Below are 25,077 nucleotides of genomic sequence, written 5' to 3'. Positions count from 1 at the left end.
CATGTGCTCTGGGAAAGGGCCAAGGGCCGTGAAGGGTCCCTGGAGCTCCCCTTCCCCCAGCCTGGGAAAGAGGAGAGGGGAATGAAGAACCTGAGGAGCAGCAGAGGTGAAGCTATGGGTTGGGAGGTTCTGGGGGACAGGATCAATGGCTGGGCAGGGGACGTGCAGATCTGGGAGCAGAGGCCAAAATCACCTTACCCAACATATTCAGGAAAATGGCCAGCACTAATACACACACACACACACACACACACACACACACACAGAGAGGACAGGTAGCGGGAGGTCAAAAAAATCAAGAGACAAACCAAGAACCCACAATAGTTTGTTTTTTTTAAAAAACTAATGATTTTCTGGGCTAATTTCATGATTTTGGGGGATCCGACTTATTTTTGATCTGTTGAGATTGGCAATACTGAGATCTACTGTTAAATAATCCATCTAGTGCTTTTTATTAATTAATATTTTTTTAATTATTAAAACAGAACCAGAGATTCTCACAATCACTGGACTACAGGAGCTGGAGCTTTACAATCACTGCCAAAAATAAAATGAGAGTTGGCAATACTAATTTCTGACTCATGACAAGATGTAGGAGGGCTGGTAATCTCATGCAAAAGCCTGTTCTTGGGACATTTCCAAACCAATTTTTTCAGGCTCAAAGAGAGGTTCAGACAGATTTAATACGCTTTGGAAAAGCATCTAAACCTCTGGGAACCAATTCTGCCAGTGATCCATCCATACAAACATGCACTAAAAAAAGAAAGTAAGTAAATCAATGAGTACATCAGGGATGGATTTAGTCCAATAAAGTCATTATGATATCATAACTTCCTAGTTGTATCAAAATCAGTGTAAGACATAACCAAAAATAACTATACTGAACCCTTTTTCAGTTTTCCAGGGATTTCACACTGTTAAGCTGAAAGCTGCTAATGGTTGCCATCCACAGAGCATTGGACCCAAAGACCTTATTATGCACAATCCATGTGTCAAGCACCCTTCTTCATGCTCAACAGAAGAAGCAATCAAAACGCTCTATGTAATAAAGGCACAGCTGCAAACAATGGAGGCTACCGCACAAGACACTAGGCTGCATGGCAGATCAAAGCTAACCCATACAGACTGGGGGAAATTGCCTGGTTGCAAACACAGGAGCTAGGAAATTGGGTTGCAGCCTGTGTACACTGCAGGCAAGAGCACCAGAAGAAGGAAGTGTGAGCATGACCCTGAAAGGGAGGAGAAGAAAGTTTCTTGGGTAGAACTGCTTAAACAATTAATTTTTAAGTTCACTGGAAATTCAAAAAAAATGTAAAATGTTTGGGGTTGACCTGGGAATTATGTTTTTTTAAATTTTCAGCAGTGAAAAAAGGAATCATTTTGCTTTCCAGTATTTAACATTTTTAATTGGGTTTTTTTAATAAACAAGGTAATTTTAAACAAAATTTCAAATTAATTAATTGAAATGTTTCATTTTGAAAACATTGGAATGAAACATTTTGATTTTTTTTAATTTGGTGGGTTTTTTGAGTGAAATAATTTGGGGGCTGAAACATGATTTCACAAAAAAACCAAACAAAAAATCTTTTGATTGACCTGAATCTGCATTTTTCATCAAAAAATTATTTGCTCAGAAAATTTCATCCAGCTCTGTTCTTGGGCATAATGCTCACTGGAATGGCAGTCTTGAGAATTTCTGAACAACCAAATTCCTGCTTTGTTTCCACTGCATTAAAGGAAACAGGACTTAATGTATATGTTTTGTGAATGAACAAGATCAAGAACAGGGTAGGCCCATTACTCAATTAAGGGCGGAGGAAAAACAGTAATAGAAAATGTGGAAATGGCAGAAGTGCTATATGACTTTGTTTCAGTTTTCACCAAAAAGGATAGTAGCAATTGGACAGCTAACCTACTGAATGCCAATGAAAATGAGGTGGGATCAGAGGCTAAAATAGGGAAAGAAAAAGTTAAAGATTTAGTCAAGTGAGACATCTTCAAGTCACCAGGGTCTGATTCTATATCCTAGAATACTCAATGAGCTGACTGAAGAGATATCGGAGTCATTAGCAATTATCTTCAAAAAGTCATGGAAGACTGGAAAAAGGGCAAATATAGTGCTCATCTATAAAAAGGGAAATAAGGACAACCTGGGAAATTACCGACCAGTCAGCTCAACTTCAGTACTTGGAAAGATAATGGAGCAAATAATGAAGCAATCAATTTGCAAACACCTAGAAGATAATAAGGTAATAAGTAACAGTCAACATGGATTTGTCAAGAACAAATCCATGTCAAACCAACTCAATAGCTTTTTTTTGACAGGGTAACAACCCTTGTGGATGGGGGGGAAGCGGTAGATGTGGTATATCTTGACTTTAGTAAGGCTTTAGATACTGTCTCACATGACCTTCTCAAACAAACTAGAGAAATACAACCTAAATGGAGCTACTATAAGGTAACTGCATAACTGGTTGGAAAACTGTTCCCAGAGAGTAGTTATCAGTGGTTCACAGTCAAGGTGTTGGGGTCATGCAGCAATCAGTTCTGTGTCTGCTTCTGTTCAATGTCTTCATCAATGTTTTACATAGTGGCATAGAGAGTAGTCTTATAAAGTTGTGAACGATACCAAGCTGGGAAGGGTTACAAGTGCTTTGGAGGATAGGATTAAAATTCAAAATTATCTGGATAAACTGGAGAAATGGTCTGAAGTAAATAGGATGAAATTCACTTAGGACAAATGCAAAGTACTCCACTTAGGAAGGAACACTCAGTTGCACACATACAAAATGGGAAATGACTGCCTAGGAAGGAGTACTGCAGAAAGGGATCTGTGGGGTCATAGTGGATCACAAGCTAAATAAGAATCAATAGTGTAACACTATTGCAAAAAAAGCAAACATCCTTCTGGGATGTATTAGCATAAGTAGTAATTCTTCCACTCTACTCCATGCTCATTAGGCCTCAGCTGGAGTATTGTGTCCAGTTCTGGGTGCCACATTTCAGGAAAGATGTGGACAAATTGGAGAAAGTCCTGAGAAGAGCAACAAAAAATGCTTAAAGGTCTAGAAAACATGACCTATGAGGGAAGATTGGGTTTGTTTAGTCTGGAGAAGAGAAGACAGAGGGGACATGATAACAGTTTTCAAGTACATAAAAGGTTGTTACAGTTAGGAGAGAGAAAAATTGTTCTCTAACCTCTGAGGATAGGACAAGAAGCAATGGGCTTAAGTTGCAGCAAGGGCAGTTTAGGTTGGACATTTGAAAAAACTTCCTTATTGTCAGGGTAGTTAAGCATTGAAATAAATTTCCTAGGGAGGTTGTAGAATCTCCAGTCCTTCCTTGAGTGCCAGGGACAAGACTAGATGACCTCTCGAGGTCCCTTCCAGGCCTATGTATGATTCTACGATAAATTTACATCAAGAATATACCTGACTTGTATTAGCAATATCTCATAGAATCATAGAATATCAGGGTTGGAAGGGACCCCAGAAGGTCATCTAGTCCAACCCCCTGCTCAAAGCAGGACCAATTCCCAGTTAAATCATCCCAGCCAGGGCTTTGTCAAGCCTGACCTTAAAAACCTCTAAGGAAGGAGATTCTACCACCTCCCTAGGTAACACATTCCAGTGTTTCACCACCCTCTTAGTGAAAAAGTTTTTCCTAATATCCAATCTAAACCTCCCCCACTGCAACTTGATTTTCATCCGAACAGAAAATCCTGCAAGGCCCTCAATTTTGGCTAACCACTTGGACGAAAGGGGAAACCCTATTTTAAGTTCCAGTTTACATCCTGAGCAATCCCATGAAGTACCATTTCCCTTCAGCCTCCTTTCATTACATACTTTCTTTTCATGCCACCCCAGCACTGGATTTTGATGCCTTTCCTCCACAGAAAAGCCTTTGTTTTCAATCATTTTTTTCACAGTTATCAGGTGTTGGGTTTTTCTATGAAAAAGTTAACATTGTCTTTAGGCAGCAGACACTTCCCATGAGGAATTTTCTTTAACAGAAAAACAGACTTGCTGAAAAATTTTGAAACTAGACCTATTGTGAGCTTCCCCAGTGCTCCCACAAGCACCCCAGCTCTGGGAGCATCACCTCTCACATAACTCCCTGCACTGATGGTATCAAATGCCACAATCTTGTTCTGTTACTCTTTTAAGCTTCATGCTATACAACGTGTGTGCCACATTTCCTGTTTATTGGCTAATACACCCACAAGCTGTCTTTCAGCAGAGCATCATGCAAAGGTCAAAGGAGAAGTGTCAGCCATCTTTGACATGAAATGATCCCAAATACATTACCATAAATTTGTCACTCTCCTCATTTAATCCAGTCCTGGCTCCCTCCTATTTACCGTTCTGTGCGCATTTGCCTACAATTTTTTTTAATTGTAGTCTCTCTTCCCCCTCCCCCCCACACACTCAATAACATATATTTGTGACTTGATGCCTGAGACAGTTACAAAGCGGTCATCTGTCTGTGGGCGGAACCCAGGCTGTTTATTATTTCTGTCCTTTTACTGCTATAGTTCAAAATAAATATTGAAAATGTATGTAAAATGCCTCTCCTTTTACCACCCTCCTTACCGGCGCACTCAGACATCTACACACTGATTGATCGTATAAGATAAGAGGAAGGAAAGTATGTAAAAGCTAAATAAAGAACAAGCTACCCCTGCTGCATGAGGTTATTTAATTAATAAAAAGGGAGGTACCCGACAAAGAGCTACCACTCTTTATTGCAATGTACTCTGGGTTTCCAGCTCCAGTGCTGCCTTTTGTGGCATTTCTTTATTCCTACTAAGCATTTTGTTCAAATAAAAGCCATAAAAACAACCCCACAAACTCAGCTTCTACTGCAAATCATTCCAGTTCTCATACTATTCCCTTTAGGCTAGTTTCATGGTTTAGTTAATGTTTCCTATTTTGTAAATATGAACACATCTTGTTTAACACTTTCCTAGTATGTTCTATCTTTTTCTCCTGCCATTTGCTTTATTTGTCTGTCTCTTCAGATTGTCAGCTCTTTGGGGCAGGAACTGTGCCTTCCTGCATTTGTGTTCTGTAGCTAGCACATTGTGGGCATTCTGAGAAACTAGACCTCACTGGAAAAAGAAAAGGAGTACTTGTGGCACCTTAGAGACTAACCAATTTATTTGAGCATGAGCTTTCGTGAGCTACAGCTCACTTCATCGGATGCATACCGTGGAAACTGCAGCAGACATTTATACACACAGAGATCATGAAACAATACCTCCTCCCACCCCACTGTCCTGCTGGTAATAGCTTATCTAAAGTGATCATCAAGTTGGGCCATTTCCAGCACAAATCCAGGTTCTCACCCTCCGCCTCCCCCCACACAAACTCACTCTCCTGCTGGTAATAGCACATCCAAAGTGACAACTCTCTTCACAATGTGTATGATAATCAAGGTGGGCCATTTCCAGCACAAATCCAGGTTCTCACCCCCCCCCACCCCCATACACACACAGACCCCCATACACACACAGACTCACTCACCTCACTGGAAGATCCAAGTGTGCAGAGGGTTTTTTCCCCCATTGAAACATATTTTGAAATGTCCAGTTGCTAAATATTTCAACCAGCTCTACTGGGAACAAAAATATTTTGCAAAAGTCAAAAAATGATTTACCGTATTTTGAAAAACCCTCTGATTTTGTATCAGTTACACACAAAAAACATTAAGTCACAAATCAACCACTCAAATGTTAGGAAATGCCAAAATTAAGGTTGTCTGTGCAACCATAATTCAGACCCTTTGTGCATATGCATTAAGATACAGTCTTTAGTTATGTGACCATACCACAGGACCCCACCTCATTCATTGCATGGACTGGACAGAACTGAATGAACAACTATTGAATATTTTGTTTTACCCTCAGTGTGTGGCCCCAGGCCTTATTTACTGCACACGATTCAAGCCTTACTCTGAAGGCAGAATATTGATTTCCTCATTACTATCGTATCTAAGTGCTTCACAAACACGGTTTGGTTTCACAACACCGTATGAGGTTTGGGCTATAATTATTCCCATTTTACAGACAGGGAGCTGAAGGGCAGAGAGATTAAGGTCAAAAGTGTCCATTAATTTGGGGTGTCCAATTTGAAACACTTAAGATCTGATACTGTTCATGCTTCAAAGCAGGGAAGTGCTATGGCTTCACAATCTACCCCCACTCTACATATCACCTCTCATTCACTATCAAAAGGTCAAATCACATCCTATCAGCCCAAGATGCCAGCCTTCATCACTTACTGTTTATATTTTCAAACAAAGCACCTTCATGCTTTCTCCCATGCTGCCCCTCATGGCTGGCAGGAGCACAACTAAGTCATTCTCCTCCTTCAAATTCTCTTTGGCCATGAAGCCTACAAAAAAACGTGACAATGGTTAGGTTGCTGATGTGCTCAGACCAGTCCCTAGAATGCACTGTGTCATTGTTTCCTTGTCCTCCCACATCTGTCGCCTCTTGTCTTCTACTTAGATTGTCAGCTCTTTGGGGCAGGGTCTGTCTTTGTTTTGTGTTTGTACAGCACCTATCACCCAGGGGTCTTGATTCATGACTGGGACTCCTAGGTACTATGATGGTGAAATTAATATGGGGGGAAGGGGAAGAAAAAAAAAGAAAAAATTAAACAGTTGTACAATTTTTTTTAACATGGGTAAACCAATTTTCCTCTTCACTCCTGTTTGGAAATGACAACCAATTTTTGCTGAAACTTTCCAGAAAATTTCAGCCCAAAGTGTACACATGGCACAAAAAATTTCAACTCAAACTGTTACAGTTTAACAAAGTTACAAGATGCAACAAAAACCAGGGTCTTATAATGGGCAGCATTGGGAAACAAGTAACAGCAGTGTTAACTAACCAGCACTGCCTATTTTACAGATTTTTTCTCTCCCAACAGATATTGTCTAGTGGGTTTTTGTTTTTTAAAAATACAACAACTTCACTACCTGCAAAAAAAATTCAAGTGGTCACATGTTAATAAAAAACATTTTTCATACTTGCCTCAGGGTGTTTTTTTTTCTCCTGTCCATGTAAACAAAGTGTAATTCTGGCAGGCAGAAAACTGACTTTGCTTCAAGAATGGGCTCACTTCTACCTGTCGTCATGTTCCCAGAATTTCACCAAATTTTGCTATGCAAAGCTGTGTTGACCAGCAGACGTGACAATGGTTTGTTACCAATTGTACGGTCCTTGTCAGTTTATGAATGCTAGCAACATGAAACAAGCCGATAGTGAACTAGAATGTAATGGATTCCTGACTAACTGAACCCAACCAAAACTTTTTTAAAAAAAGTCTTGGATCTAATGTGATGTTTGCCACTATTATACTGAGCCCCTCTCCCCTTCCTTCTGTCTTGACTGATAGATTGTAAAGTCTACTGGGCATGGACTAGCAGCATTTACTACTCTGTTTATACGGTGCCTAGGAAAATGGGGCCCTCTTCTTGGCTGGTCCTTAGGCACCACTGTAATAAATAATGATAAAACTCCATGAGAGAAGAGAGTGAAAAACATCAATCATTACAGCACACTGTAACATGCAAAATGCAATTCCAATTATCGGGCACTTGCTCTCTGAGTGAAGTGGTTCTTTGCAAACATGTGAGAATTTGCTATTGAGGGATTCCAGTGCACTCAGCAAGTGAGATGAACGAGTTCAGGATTAGATAAATATATTCTGACGGCAGAATCAATATTATGAACTGACGGGTCAGCCATATCTAGAGCTGGGGGAATATTGCAAAGAAATTCTATGGATATTTGTTTGCATTTGTACATGAAATTCTCTTCAGAGGTGTTTATGCCTTTCTTGCATTTGTTTCTCAGATAAGTTACTGACCGGAAAGTTAGTAGACACAGCAAATACAATAGTCACAAAAAGCAACTTTTACATTTCTGAATATACTGACTGAAAACTTGACTCTACGAGTGACTCATTTCACAAAAATATTATTACGGATTTGGATTATGATAGGACCTAGAGGCCCCAAGCATGCAAGTGTCTTAACCACAAGATCATTCTAGTTTGCTATATATCATTGACCATTGAGCCCAGTAAAAACAGCCTAAACAGTGTATATTGAATACTCAATATAATACACAAAAACAAGTATACAGACCAAGAATTATTCTCAACAAATATATTCAAACAAGAGGTAAAATTCATTGAATCAATTATTCACCCATCTCTACCTACAACCCTAAACAAACAAAATGAACCAGAAGAGCTCCTGTTTATATGGAAGGGATGTTACCCCCAATCCAGAGATGGGAGCAATTCCTGTGTGACAGCCCTAAAGGCTCTGCATTATTATATGTGGGTCACACCTTCCATTTCAAGGAGCAAGGACAGCCATAAACAGTCAAACCATGGCAACAGCAATGAGGGCAAGGGCTGGGAATCAGTGCAGGGACTCAAGAAGCAGATCTTTAGCTGCATCAGAATTGAAGAGGGGGATGGGAGCAAAAGTGCCTTTACAACACCTTTGCTCTTAACCAACTAGCCCAAGCCTGGAGTATCAGAGAAGCATGAGAACTATTCCAGCTAGCACTGACTGCCACTAGTCCCAAGGAATCAGTGGTGTATTAGGACCCCACCAAGCACATCCTTTTGATCTTGCCACTAAGTTTGTAGGGAGTATATGGACCATTACACCAGTAATGCAATGTAAAGAGGCTGCATCATAGCATAGATCTAGGTCAGAAGCTCCATGTTGATGGCCCTGGACTCTGCAATGTTGATATCTGGTTTTAGAGGGCTGAACCCTTTTCCAGTTGCCTGGGAAGGGGCATGACAGAGTGGGAACATGTGGACTGTCTACTTATATTAGGCTGTATAGGTAGACATATAGGTGTGTATATATATATATACACACACACACACACCATTATTGTGATATTGAGCACCTCATATGTATTTATCCTCACAAAACCCCTTTGAGGTAGAAGTGCGATCATTCCCCATTTTACAGATGGGGGTCAGGGGAAGAGAGACACTAAGGGCTTGTCTATGTTTGCAGTTATGAAAGAACTGCTACTCCTGAATAACTCCATGTGTGGACACTTATTCCAGAATAAGAATTCCTGTTTAGCTTAACCCACAAAGTATTCAGAAAGACCTGATCCGGAAGAAATGTAGGCAAGCTCCAAGACACTTGCCCACGGTCACTCAGAGAATCCGTGGCAGAACAGAAGAATAAACCCAGGTTTCACAAATCATCAACTAGTGCTCTAACTACAGGGGCATCCTTCTGCCACATTCCTGCCCTGTCTGTGTATCCCCATCTCCCCCCTTACAGGAATAATCTTGGTATCTGTCCATTTAGAAATCTATGTGCTTAAAAAGAAATAGAGTTAAGGTGTATGGCTTCAAACTACTCCTAGCAATCATAGAAACTTAGAACAAATGGTAAAGTTTTAATAACAAAGGAAATAAAGCTAACTAAAACAATAGTTTGTAACTTCCATCAATAGCTAGGGACAACTGTATTCTTCACTACCATGTAAAAATTTACTTTTTTCTTTTTTAACTTCTATAATGTATTTGAGTATTTATGCCAATGGCTACAGATTAAATTAGGGTGTCACTTAATTCAAGTGACAAGTAAGGATTCAAACATCATTGTTTAATTCAAGTAAGGATTCAAACATCATTGTTCTGTACAAATTATGAAGGACGGGACCTGCACTGAGTATTCTGCTCACTGTCAATATTTCAGCCTGCCTAGAAGCTTATTTTAAACAAATTGTATCCACCTCATTTGTTAAGATAGCCCTTTTAATTTTTAATGGAAGCTGCAACTTCATTCTGAGCCCCAACATCAAGGAGGTTGCAGGTGAAGGCCAGCTGGGGACAGAGCTACATTGTTTTACTAGAAGAGACGAACAAACCATGGCCCCAGGCCTTTAGGGATGTACCATTTGGGATTCAGTGACAGCAGCTATAGCTTTCTGTGCACACGATTCAATATTTCCGGGAAATGAGCCCAACATGGACTCACTATCATTGAATGATAACATTTGTCATTAGCTATAGCTTTAGCTATCATCTAAAACTAGATGTGAAGTAAAATGGTTTAAGATAAAGCACAACCATTATTAAGGGTTGGTCTAGGCAAGAGGATGAGAAAGAGCCTCTAAACGCTGTGACAGGCTATAGTTTCGCTGTCATTATTTTCAGTTCCCTATGGACATTTATACGCATTCACAAAAAGGTTAGAGACTGACCTAGACGAATGGCCGTGGCAGCAATACCCAGGGCTGATACGTTTGCTTATGGTAAATTACAGAAAATGGCTGTTTTCTAGATGTAAATTTGAAAATAACCAATCGTGTGTCAAATATGACTGCAACAAATGCATGTGGTAGGTTCAGTCAATTGTAGATACCTCCTCTAGCTCAAAACCAAACCTAGGGGAAAAAGATCTCCTTCTAAACTAAAACTGGGTAGTGACTCCGATATAATCTGAACAGAGGTTTATTTTAAAATGCTCATGTACTTTTCTGTACTGTAAGAATAAAATCTAGCTGTGAGTAGGAATGTTTTACTGTGTGAGGAAGTACCTTGATTAAAGGACAAACATGCAATCTCCACAGTTTTTGTAAATCTTTTCCCCAGGAGAGCTCAGCTCAGATGAAGTATCTGGGTTTCACAGAGGTTCCTTCTTTACCAAATTTTCTAGCTGGGTTCACCAGGCATGAGGAGGGGAAACAACTTGCACAGTTAGTGGCTTGGCTGAGATCCGAATCCTAGAGCCTCCTCATTCATGGTCTCTTGATCTGACCAGTCGGCCACAAAATTCCAAGGGTTTTAGTTTTTGTTTTCCCTCTCTGACTGGTGGGACTGGTTTAATAAATGATGAAAATTATTTAATCTAAGGGCCAAATCATGCAAGCCCTCTGACTGTGCAACTCTCCCTGAAGACAAGGCATGTGGGAGCAAACAGAGGCTTGATTCTCCACCCACTTGCACCTTGTGTTGTCATTCACACACCCATGCACATGATCAGAATGGAAGCACTACACATCCACTTTACCCAGGTGTAAATGAATACATAAAAGGCACTAGGGCTTTGCAGGTTCAGGTCCTAAGTGTTTTCTCCTCTCAGACCTTCCCACAATATAATGATTAAATAGACAGTGTCCTTAGGAGCTGCTCATGTACTAAAAGGAAACAAAAAACAGCACTAGTCGATTGATTCATCCTTGAAATAGGAACAGGACCGCACTGCGCCAAGAGAAGTAATGAACTGAAAGCATGACTAAAGGCAGAGCAGTCTCATGATTCGTATTAGCTATTCACATTTAAGTAAGACAAATAAAATACTAACAGAATGCCCAGTACTGCAGCCTTTCAGTCCACATGCAAACACTGGGCAGCACTTATGCACTGTCTCCTGTGGCCCATTTTAACAATAATTGTGCTTTGGACTGAATGAAACAAGCAAAGGGCCAGATAACAAAACAAAAACAACAACAAAAATACAATGAATTAGATTTAAACAGGGCCTTTCATCTCAAAGAATCCCCAACACCGAACAGACTGAGCTTGATGGTGTCTTGTTCTGCACTGACTAACAAGGCAAATTAGTCACAATCACACTCTGGTCTTTGCAAGGATATTTTTAATGGAAGCCGTGATTTCATTCATAATTCCTACGTCATTGAGGTTGCAGATGAAGGCCAGCTGGGGACAGGGTGGCATTTGGTGGTTTTAACATTAGCATGGAAGAGGCTAACACATCTTAGCCTGAGGCCTTCAGGGATGAAACACTTGGGATTCAATAGCAGAAGGGACAGTTTTTCATTTGCACAATGCTCTTTTCTTGAGACATCAGCCCAGCACAGACTCACTATCATTTAGGGTTGCCAACTTTGTAATTGTACGAAACCGTACACCCTTGCCCCACTCCCTACTCCACTCCTTCCCCAAGGCCCCACCCCCACTCACTCCATCGCCTCTCCTTCCATCGCTCACTCTCCCCCACCCTCACTCACTTTTACTGGGCTGGGGGTTGGGGTATGGGAGGGGTGAGGACTCCAGTTGGGGCGCACCCCCAACTCTGGGATGGGGCCAGGGATGAGGTGTTTGGGGTGCATGAGGGGTCTCTGGGCTGGGGCCAAGGGGTTCAGAGTGTGGGAGGGGGATCAGGGCTGGGACAGGAGTTTGGGGTGTTGGAGGGCGTATGGGTTCTGCTGGGGGTGTGGACTCTGGGGTGGGGCCAGGGATGAGGTGTTTGGGGTGCATGAGGGGGCTCCGGGCTGGGGCCAAGGGGTTCAGAGTGTGGGAGGGGCCTCAGGGCTGGGGAAGGGGATTGAGGTATGTGAGAGGGTGCAGGAGGTTGGCTCTAGGAGGGAGTTTGGGTGCGGGAGGGCAGCTCAGGAGTGGGGCAGGGGGTCAGGGTGCAGGAGGGGGTTCAAGGTGCAGGCTCTGGCTAGGCGGCGCTTACCTCAGGCAGCTCCTGGAAGCAGCCAGCATGTCCGGCTTCTAGGCCATGGTTCCTGGAGCCAGACATGCCGGCCACTTCCGGGAGCCATGCGGATCCAGGGCAGGTAGGGAGCCTGCCTTCGCCTTGCTGCACCGCCAACTGGACTTTTAGCGGCCCAGTCAGTGTTGCTGACCGAAGATGCCAGGGTCCCTTTTCGACTGTGTGCTCCAGTTGAAAATCAGACAACTGGTAACCCTGATACTACTGAATTCAAGTAATTCAGTTGCAGTGCCAAGAGCTATGCTATGGTGATGTAACACCACATCACTATGGATCACCAGCAGGGACTTTCCTCAAACCACAATCCTTTACCTCTTAAGCTAAAGGAACTTCATTCACTGGTTGCTATAGGATGCTATGCTGGTTAGCCTGAAAATGCAACAATCACTCTCCTGGCCAATCACCAAGGACTGAACCATGGACCTCCAGACCTGAAAGCAAAAGCTGCAACAACATGAGCTAAAGAGCCAAGACTCTCTAGCTGGGAACCATGTGGATTGGCACACCGGGGGAGGAGGTGCTTGTAACTCACCCCTGAGCCACACAGATTTAGCACAGCATGCCATGACTTGTACCTTGTCAAATGTGCACCTTAACTCAGATGTGAAGGTCTTCCAGAGATCTAGCTTTCATGTCACGATTTACCTTCATCCCTGTCTGGATGCAGAGAACTGAATATGGCTCAGTCAATCTCTTTGCAAGCTCCCGCAAGGGTCATGTGCATCTGCATAACCTCCTTTACGATATTGTGACTTCCTTGTAGCACATCGTGGGAATACAGCTGCCTCCACAATGCAACACAGTCATTTTGCTTCAGTAGTGTAACAGGCCATTTAATTAATGCATTACGAGTTTGTTCATTTTTGTTCCTTGTGAGGGGCACACCTGCCCTTTAACATATGGTCTTTTGTCTGACAATTGTCACCTGTTCATACACAGTATTTCTGAAAGAACCTGTAATTAATACTTCACTGTACAAATGGTACAGGGAGTAGAATGCTGCAGTGCAGAGGTAAGACTGCTCTAGCCCAGCATATGGCTCTTAAATGTCCTTTTACTTGCTTCCTTGGGCATCCATCTGTGGCATGCAATTAATATATTTATTTATCTATCTATCAATCAAATTAAATACAAAAAACCCAGAAGCACAAGGGTAGAGAATATCCTTTGGTAATCTTTGTACACAAAACAGCATTCAAAATATACCACTGCTGCCCACAATAGCCTTTAGCCCTCTTTGCGACCCCTTATGAATGAGGCATCTTCCCTTAATTGACCTGTAACGCACTGTACTCTCCTTCAAATACCTCCTAAAGATCAAGTCAACAGCAACATTTACAAGTTAGTGGACTAATATTGGCTCGGTTGAGGGCCATTTGGGGATTGCTTATCTCATTATTAGGTATTATTTTTATTACATTAGTACCAAGAGTCCCCAGCCAAGGTGGGACCCCCATTGTGGTAGGCTCTGTACAGACACACAAAAAGAAAAAGTCCCCACCCCAAAGCTCTTACCAGAAAGACATGACAGCAGGAAGGGATTACTTAGGTGTTAGTCTTTGAGGCAGGAACAGACTTTTTGTTCTCTTTGTACAGCACCTAACACTATGATTGGGGCTTTTAGGTGCTACATGCTAGAAATAAATTCATTATTATCCTCATTTTACAAATGGGGAAGTTGGGCAGAGAGAGGTTAAGCATTAAACCGTAAGTCTCTCGGAAAGCCAGGAATTCAACCATCTTCCTTCTCTTGTATTGTATGTTTTATCTCTTCCCTCACTTTTAGCAGGTTGCTTAACTTCTTAGATTGCCAACTCTTCAGGGTAGGGACACTTACTTTCCTTTTGGTGTGGGCAGTACTTCGCAGAATGTAAGCACTGCGAAAAATACTACAAATCAATAAAGAGGAAAAAATCTCTCTCCATTGTGTTATAAACTCAGGTTACCACCTCTAAAAATTAGCTATATTGTAATTTTTTATGAAGTTGCATACATTTGCAACAGAGCTTTACGGGCTCATCATGAAATGCTAGAGGCATGTGTATATGTTGTGTTCTCACATTTACCAGTATTAAGCTTATTGCACTGTGAATATATTTGTGTTATACAGTGCATAAAGTCTACAATCTAGTTGCTTCTTCATTAATTTGTAGCATCAAAGTAATGAAGCCATTATGGTATTCTTATTTGGAAGCCAAGTAATTGGCCACGTAAGTTTGCACTCACACATTAGAAGCTATTGAGTGTGAACTTCTTTACAGTACTTTCACATTTAGCACTATGCAACGCTTCTTTCTTTTTAAAAAAAAAGTCTATAAAAATACAACATGTAAGAAATCATGTCCTGAATGGTTAATTTGAATAATCTATCAAACTTGATCTATTATTCCTCTGTCAAAAAGATATATTAGAGGACAGCATGGACTCATGGTGATAAATACAATATCTGCCCTTGAAAAAAAATCTGACCTTGCATCAATTCTGCAGTGTCATTTTAAGATACAATATAAAATAATCTCACTGATTAATTTACAGTATAATCATCATCCCGACTTGCATGGCTCAGAATGGGCTTCCAAATAATAATAGAGCCATTATTATGATAATCTTTCTAGTACAGGAACAATTTCTTATACACTACATAACATTTTTAGACCCGGATCCTGCAACAGGATCCACTATCCCTACACCTTTCCAGCATAGTGGTAGGATGTGATTGAGAGCTATAGAGAGGAAGGACAGTCCAGTGGTTAGGGCACTAGCCCAGGACTTTGGAGACTCAGGCTCAATGTCCTTCAAGTTATTCAGCTCAGTACAGGAGTAACTAGATGAAATTCAGTGGCCTGTAATATAAGGTCAGACTAGATAAGCTAATGGTTTCCTCTGGCCTTAACCTCCATGAATACTATGGCAATATAAATACTTTAGGCAGATATGCCTTGACTTTCTACATTCTGAAGCTGTCTTCAATTTCTGAAGTGTGGAAATTCTGGTTTATAATTAACAAAAATACATTAGCTTGGTTCGTTATCCTGGAGGTGTATTTGACTGTTTTTCCACACAGCACTTGTCTATACACGAATACTCCACTGGTTTAATTTGAACCACCTTAGTTAAGCCACTGCCACTTTTGTATGTGGACTTCCTTATACTGGTATAAAACTGTTTATATCCATTTTGTTTGCATCTGTACATTCACAAATGCAAGATAAATTGATATGACTGGCTGAAAACAATACGAGCATTTACACACCAAAGCTACACCAGTTTAACTACATCAGTATAAAAAGCACGCCTTTAGCTAAATCAGCGTAATTTTACAAGTGGATCAGCCCATAAAATAAGCCACAAAATTCACTAACTGGCAGTGGCTCTGTCCACTGATGTAGATTAAAGAAGTTCTTCCCTAAATTATAATCCAAAATCCCAATTGCACAACTGCAGTATCCTAGTTTCTCATTACAAACAATATCGCTATTGTACAGTATTTCAGAGAAACGTGCAAATATAGGGTTTAAAGAAACCCAGGTAGTGTTTGCAGAAGTGTAGTTTATGTTCTTATAAAGTCATTGATGCCATCAGTGGCACTCCAAATTATGATATGACTGGCAAGCCAAATATTATCAGGAGGGGGGAAAATAGCTTGAAATGGAGTAAGAATCTTATCCAAAATGTGATTACCTGTAATGACAAACTAACGGCAACATTAAAAAACTCCCACTCACAGAAGGTGTACAATGAGGCTTTTATGATTTAAATGAAGGACACTACAAACAACTCTTTGATAGCTTCACGCCGGGCTATTGTTCTGCTGGAGTCAGACTTGATTAGGATGCACGTTCCCTATTTTATGAACACCTGTGTCTAAAGCCCAGGAATAATTAGCTTAGCCATACTATTTCACTCCAATAATGGTGTAATTTGCCATGCCTTTCAGACCCAGGACAGCTGGTGCTATTGAAAATCACCTCAGGATTAGGCCTGAACTCTCAGGCCTGACTCTTTGGGGGCTCCTTAAGTATCCATGGTAACATATTTAGGCTGAAAATTATCACCTCTAATAATAACTACTAACGTCTATTTTATTTTATTCAAGTTATATCCATAATAAAAGATAATGCATGACAATTGAATAGAAGTTTGTGAGCTGAAGATTATTATTACCCCTTGTCTAGGAATGAATTAGCATGTACAGACAGAAGGTCTTTTGTCATGAGTTATTTTTCTTTTAAATCATACCTGTTCAGTTGCTTTGGACTTTTAGGGGCAGGGGGGTGGTGGGTGGAACCACCATTCCATCTGTATGTAGTGGGGAGATTAACAACAGGACTGGTCAGCACTAATTGATGCAGTCGCCTACAGCTGCACAGTAATAAGAAGGTGGGTAATTTTATGGAGGGATCCTCAGCTGCAAGGAGCTGTGAAAATGCATTCCCCACCCTCCACTGAATCCGTTCTGCAGCTTAACGTGGACAGATGAGCACAAAGGTGACAGTACAAAATATTTAGCTATGTGCACACACTTCATGGGGCTCCTGAATACTTCACTGGTCACTTCAACTTGATTATGCTCTAATGAAAGACAGCCAGGCAGTGAAAGCTACCAAAGGCAAAACCACTGCTACCTGGAGAGCTCCCAGCACAGCAGAGCTGAATTGCTCAAGTTCCACTCTGCAGCAGAAGCAGGATGCAAGAAGCTTGCTTGGAGAAGTTGCATACCCTCATCCCAGCTTCTTTCCTACCTCCATGAGAGATTTATTGATTGGTGGGGTGTGCAAGTGTGTAGATTACCTAGTTTTTAAATTAAGATGCTCCCTCCCCATGTGTTTTGGAGGTGGAATAGCAGAGCAAGAAATCTGTCCTGCACAAGCTCCCCTTTTTCTCCTGGCTGAGTTTTGAACAGTGATCAGCCAGTAGTTCTGTTTGTGCTACACCACCTCATTGTGCCTGCCCACTTCCTTGGCTGTTACTCAGTGCATCACCTGATGTGAACAACTTTAATGATAATCTTGATTGCCACACAGAGCTATCAAGACTTGCACAGGCTGTGAGGGAGGGAGCAGTGTAAAGCCTAAACCAGCAGGAGGCATCATTGCTGAAGGGGGAAGTACCCAGGCAGAGTTCAGAAACGCATTTGATGCTACATAGCCAAGGAGCTTCTGGGGGACACAGTTGTAGAGGCAGTTTTCTACCTGCTAACACACTTTGCACAGTGAATGAAGTTTGCAAGGGAGGGTACAACTTCCCACGGCCCCTTAACAGCTGCATCTTCCTCTAGAAATACTTTTAAAAAGAAAGGTTTCAGCATGGTAGCTGTGTTAGTCTGTATCAGCAGAACGAACGAGCATCTTAGAGACTAACAAATTTATTTGAGCATAAGCTTTTGTGGGCTAAAGCCCCACTTCATCAGATGCATGCAGTGGAAAATACAGTAGGAAGATATAGATATATAGATATATACAGAGAACATGAAAAAATGGGGGTTGCCATACCAACTCTTAACGAGACCAATCGATTAAGGTGGGCTATTATCAGCAGGAGAAAAAAAACTTTTGTAGTGATAATCAGGATATTTCAAACAGTTGACAAGAAGGTGTAGGTAACAGTAGGGGAAAATCAGCATGGGGAAATAGTTTTTAGTTAGTGAAATGACTCATCCACTCCCAGTCTTTATTCAAGTCTAATTTAATGGTGTCCAGTTTGCAGATTAATTCTAGTTCTGCTGTTTCTCGTTGGAGTCTGTTTTTGAAAAGGAACAACTCTGACATCATAATCAAAAGGCTGACCAAGGAGGGGCTGTCATCATCATGAATAGGTCGGAATATGAATGAGAGGCTGCTAGGCAGCTCTCCAACACCACATTCTACAAGCCATTACCCTCTGATCCCACTGAGAGTTACCAAAAGAAACTACACCATCTGCTTAAGAAACTCCCTGAAAAAGCACAAGAACAAATCTGCACAGAGACACCCCTAGGACTCCGAGCAGGGGTATTGTATCTGCTACCCAAGATCCATAAACCTGGAAATCCTGGACGCCCCACCATCTCAGGCATTGGCACCCTGACAGCAGGATTGTCTGGCTATGTAGACTCTCTCCTCAGGCCCTATCCTACCAGCACTCCTAGCTATCTTCGAGACACCACTGACTTCCTGAGGAAACTACAATTCATTCGTGATCTTCCAGAAAACACCATCCTGGCCTCTATGAATGTAGAAGCCCTCTACACCAACATTCCACACAAAGATGGACTACAAGCCGTCAGAAACAGTATCCCCAATAATGTCACGGCAAACCTGGTGGCTGAACTTTGTGACTTTGTCCTCACCCACAACTACTTCATATTTGGGGACAATGTATACCTTCAAGTCAGCGGCACTGCTGTGGGTACCCACATGGCCCCACAGTATGCCAACATTTTTATGGCTGACTTAGAACAACGCTTCCTCAGCTCTCGTCCCTTAATGCCCCTACTCTACTTGCGCTACATTGATGACATCTTCATCATCTGGACCCATGGAAAAGAAGCCCTTGAGGAATTCCACCATGATTTCAACAATTTCCATCCCACCATCAACCTCAGCCTGGACCAGTGCACACAAGAGATCCACTTCCTGGACACTACAGTGCTAATAAGCAATGGTCACATAAACACCACCCTATACCAGAAATCTACTGACCGCTATACTTACCTACATGCCTCCAGCTTTCATCCAGACCACACCACACCACACGATCCATTGTCTACAACCAAGCTCTGCGATACAACCGCATTTGCTCTAGCCCCTCAGACAGAGACAAACACCTACAAGATCTCTATCAAGCGTTCTTAGAACTACAGTACCCACCTGCTGAAGAGAAGAAACAGATTGACAGAGCCAGAAGAGTACCCCGAAGTCACCTATTACAGGACAGGCCCAACAAAGAAAGTAACAGAACGCCAGTAGCCGTCACTTTCAGGCCCCAATTAAAACCTCTCCAGCGCATCATCAAGGATCTACAACCTGTCTTGAAGGATAATCCCTCACTCACAGAACTTGGGAGACAGGCCAGGCCTTACTTACAGACAGCCCCCCAACCTGAAGCAAATACTCACCAGCAACCACATACCACACAACAAAAACACTAACCGAGGAACCTATCCTTGCAACAAAGCCCATTGCTAACTCCATCCACATATCTATTCAGGGGACACCCTCATAGGGCCTAATCACATCAGCCACACTATCAGAGGCTCGTTCACCTACACATCTACCAATGTGATATATGCCATCACATGCCAGCAATGCCCCTCTGCCATGTACATTGGCCAAACTGGACAGTCTTTACGCAAAAGAATAAATGGACACAAATCAGACGTCAAGAATTATAACATTGAAAAACCAGTCAGAGAATACTTCAACCTCCCTGGATACTCAATTACAGACCTAAAAGTGGCAATATTACAACAAAAAAACTTCAGAAACAGACTCCAATGAGAAACAGCAGAACTGGAATTAATCTGCAAACTGGACACCATTAAATTAGACTTGAATAAAGACTGGGAGTGGATGAGTCATTACACTAACTAAAAACTATTTCCCCACGCTAATTTTCCCCCTACTTTTACCTACACCTTCTTGTCAACTGTTTGAAATGGGCCATCCTGATTATCACTACAAAAGTTTTTTTTCTCCTGCTGATAATAGCCCACCTTAATCTATTGGTCTCATTAAGATTTGGTATGGCAACCCGCATTTTTTCATGTTCTCTGTATGTACCTATATCTACCTACTGTATTTTCCACTGCATGCATCTGATTAAGTGGGCTTTAGCCCACGAAAGCTTATGCTCAAATAAATTTGTTAGTCTCTAAGGTGCAACAAGTACTCCCCGTTCTTTAAAAAGAAAGTATATGTATATAGTGTGGGCTAGTTACTAACACTGATAGGAACACTGATTGCCTGATCACACTTGGAATACTCATCCAAGGGCAGAGGGCTCAGGACCTAGCTTTAACGGTCATGGAATATTAGGGCCAGATCCTAGAAAATGCTGAAGTCCCTCAACACTGGTTGACTTCAACTAGAAGGGAAAGCCCTTGCCATCTGGCAGGATCAGGCCCTTAAAGCACCACAGCATGCTCAGGGAGCAACATGGAAAAAAATAGACATCATTTTATACAGTTTTGTAATTTACAGTACACAAGCACTGTGCTGTGCCTTGATGAAAAGAAAGAAAAAAGAAACAGACCTGGAAGATATTTTTTTTAAAACGTTTTACTTCAAAATGTTTCCTACGCCAGATAGCTGTCACTGAGATATGCTTGGCATAGCTGAGCGGAGGTAGATGATGAAAAGGCAGCTTTAAAATAATGTCACTAACTCCTCCTTGGGTTGCTCTAAATTAAGGCTAGTTGACTTGGCCTTTCAGGTTGGTGGGAATTGTCAGCACTCAGGGGCAAACCAACCACATTCCCTTTTCCCCTTGAATATGCCTAGTGCTGGGGGGCCAGGTGAGGAAGAAGAGCATAGAACTGGTTCTGCACTACTTGGAGATTCATCAATTCTATGATACAGACCAGTGGGGTTCAGGGCTGCTTTGTGCAGAATCTGGCTGAGGACTGAGCCCAATCTTTTTAGCCCCGGTGCCAGTAATAGATGCAATAGCGGGAACTAGTGAATGTCTGCCCTCATGTCACCTCGTCCTCCAAAAATTTGTCACAGTGCTGTAATGTTATTTGAAATGTAAGAATTATTTTTCCTTGCCTCTGCTTAAAGTCTGCAAAAAAAATTTCAGTATGATCCAAATGTACAGTATGTCTTACATCAAGCCCTATTTTGCAACCATTTGTCCCTTGCATGGGACCAGTTTCCATTTAAGTTGCAGAATTCAGGTCAGTTTCCATTTAAAGTTGCAGAAATTCACATAATTTATTATTACTGTTTACTTCACAGTTGCACAAGGAGGGCCCAGATAAGATCAGGGTCCTATGACAAGTTATTTTATTCACCACTGGACAATGCTGCTGCTTAGCGGTTCTGGGGATTAGCGCTGTCAAGCCAACACCCCTTCCAGCAGTTACACCCTTTCAGTTTCTCCTCTGCAGCCCTTCTCTTGCTCCAGGAACTGCAGCATCCTCTTCATGACTCAGCCCTCTGGCTAGGTCACTAATGTGGTTTCCCCTTCTGGGAGTGTGGGTAGTGTAAACAGCCAGTCTTCCGCTTCATACTGCCATTCCTGCAGTGGCCAGCAGGGGAACCCAGGCCCACCCTCTACCCAGGGTTCTGGCTCAGGGACCCTCTACAAAGCACAGAAGGTTCATTCCCTGCACCTTGCTGCCTTTCCCTGAGCTGCTGCCATACCTCCTGGCCTGCCCCACTCCTCTGAATTTGCCAGTATCTTCTCTCTCTCCTCTCAGGAAGTCACCTCCAAACAGTCCTCTGTCTTCCCAGGGAGTGACTGCAGCCTTTCCCAGCAACCCCTCCTGTTTCCAGTTTCCTGTCTTTTATAGAAGCCCCACCCATCTCTTGCAGGTGAGTTTCTCTCTAATTAGCGGCCTCCAGCCCAAAGCTCTCCCCCCTTTGCAGTCTCATTATCTGATTGGGCCCACCTGGCCTAATTCAGCTCTTGCAGGGCCAGAGTGGGGAGCACACCCCACCGCAGGTCCCAAACTCATAATAAGAAACTTAGAAACATATAAGACGACAGTCCTGGCCCTGAGAATTTTACAAAGTAATTGGACAAGACAGACAAAGTATTGCTATCCCTATTTTAAGATAGGGGACTATGGCACAGAGAGATTAAGTGACTTGGCCAAGGTCCTACAGGCAAAGTCTGTGGTAGACCCAGAAATTGATCCCGATCTTCTGAGTCTCAATCCACTATTTTAACTGCAGGTCCGTCCCTTCCTTTCCCGAACAGCTGGAATGCATTCTCCTCTGTAACTTTTCATGTGTCAGTATGCCACATCATAGATTCTTGGCCATGTGATCAAATGCTCATCAAAAACCAGCAGTGTCAGTGGGGAGATTGTGTAATTCTGAAAAGTGATGGACAGTGATGGGAAAGTGTGGAAGAGGTAGCACAAAAGGGCAAGTCACACCTTGATCATGAAAGCAAAATTTAGAGATTATCGCAGAAGTCAGGTGCATAAATTCATGCAGCCCCCACGATCACCACTGATATGACAGACAATTCCTGCAAGACAGGAACCTTGGCAGCATTACAAGGATAGTATTTTCCCAAGGATGAAATGTTCCTATATAATTTTTTTAAGTGCATTCAGAAGACATAGGCTAACGTCCAACATGTATAACTGCCTTGTTTCTTCCCTTTCTTTGTAAACTCATTTATAGTGACCAGTGGAAACAACTGTCCATCAAAAAGACTCTGACAAGGTAAGAAAAAAAGCATGCACACACACAGAGGACAGATTCTGTCCAGAGTTAGAATAGCTTTGTGCCCGTTCTGCAGCACAAAGCTGCCCTAAAGCTAGCAGATCCATAGCCTCTGGAGGATTCCCCTAGAGAAGATTCCCCTAGCAACTTTCATGCCACCTCCTCCTTGGGCCACTGGTCCAGTGGCTGTGGCTGGGGAAAAGGGGACTGATTTACCCTGGTGATCCCAGCTGCCAGAATGGCCATTTTGGGTAGCTGGCATAATTTAGAGCAGCACTTGGGCAGCTCTAAACTGTACCTTGGAACCAGCCCAGCCCTTGGCAGCCGGAGAATCCAGTGGTTTAAAGAAACTTTAACCCTCACCAACCTCAAGCAGTCCCAGGCCAACAAAAAACAGATCCAAGGCTCTAGCATTGTATGTGGGTATAATTATTAATTAAATCTTGACATACAGTTTAGTCTCAAAATTAGGGTTATGCTAAAATAAGAAGTTAAAAAGACTGACATTGCTAGAAGTGTTCCCTTCTTTTATATCAGTGAAGACAGGTTTTTCACGTGGAGTAAATATTTCTCTGAGATGTGTATCAGAAGCAGTAAGTGAGATAAATATGCTATAATAAACCCATAGTCATCTAGAACTTCAGTTTTCACTGCACTGCTACCGTGGCCACGCAGAACATCATAGGGACCAAGGGGATAGAATTCAGATCATCCTCTTCCAAAAATACAGATCTAACGGATTCTGGCAGACCAGATCATGTCAGAAGGTATTCCAGTCAATTCACCTGCATATTAGTATTGATCAAAGTAATTGTTAACTGTGTAAAAGTGTATTTGGTGTTTAAACGTCCTAAAACTAATGGGATATTACATGCATTGTTTTTACGTACCTGTGTCCTGTCATAATGTAATAGCAAACATTTGCATTGTAAATACCCCTGTAATTAAATAACTCAGACATCAAAGAAGCCTTGTGGAATGCAAATGAAGGATTTCATCAAAAAATGTCCTACTTCTAAAGCAAATGGCCACTGTGTATGATGACCTGAGATCAGAGACTCAAAGTGCATTCCTCACTCATGGTCATCAAAAGAAAAGCCCACATGGATAGAGAGGCTGTCAGCTTGTCTTCTGTGAGAAGATATAAGAATGGATTCAAAGCAAGATCCTTCATCTCTGAATTGTTTGGACTCTTACAAGGAAGTGTACCAGATGCAAAGTGGAAATCCCCAAAGACAACCTGAGTTGAGAACAACTGAGTTGACAACAACTGCCAGTTTCCTAAATCACTACCACCATTTTGAGTTACAAACTGTGATTCACCTGTACATATATTTTACCTGCTTTAACCGCTCAATAACTCATTTTCTTTTTCTTAGCTAATAAATCTTTAGTTAGTTTACTATGGAATTGGTTGTCAACATTGTCTTTGGTGTAAGATCTAGAGTATCAATTGACCTGGGGTAAGTGACTGGTCTCTTGGGACTGGGAGAAACCTGCTGTGGTGTGATTTTGGGGTTAAGTGACAATTATCACGAAGTTCAGTTTGTCTGGGTAACAAGATAGGCAAGAGAGTCTAAGGGGACTGTCTGTGAGTCCAATTTAAGACTGTAACAGTGATCCAGGAGTTCACACTTCTTACTGGTTTGGTGAACTCTAATTATAGAGCACACCACCAGCTTGGTGTATCTGCCCTGTTTCTGACAGTCTGCCCTGAGGTGGGCACTCAGAGTTGTAAGTCACTCCAAGTCCAGACAGCATGACACTAACCACTTCAGCTAAAGTAAAATCTTTGTTGGCCACAAGCAGAACATCTATAATACTCAGCTGAGCAGTTCCAATTCTATATAGTATAGGGCAGGAGTTCTCATTCATTTGCTAGTTCGTTTCAATAGACTTTTTAAAGCTGAGGGTATCCCTTTAAATGGGAAAACAGGCATCCACATTTGGAAAATCTGCTCTAACATTAGTCACCTAAAATATAGATTTATGGAATGCATCTAAATTAGAGAGGCAAGTTTTCAGAGGTGCTGAGTTCATACACTTCCCATTAACTTCAGTGGAAACTCTGGATGTTGGTATTGCTGAAAAAGCAGGCAAATTTGAAGATTTCTGCTTTAATTCTTAAATTAAAAACAAAATTGCTTTTACCAAACTTTATAAAATACTGTGA

This window comes from Lepidochelys olivacea, assembly GCF_965140295.1.
Source record: "Lepidochelys olivacea isolate rLepOli2 genome assembly, chromosome: 5".
NCBI lineage: Eukaryota > Metazoa > Chordata > Testudines > Cheloniidae > Lepidochelys > Lepidochelys olivacea.
This window is presented reverse-complemented; position numbering follows the sequence as displayed.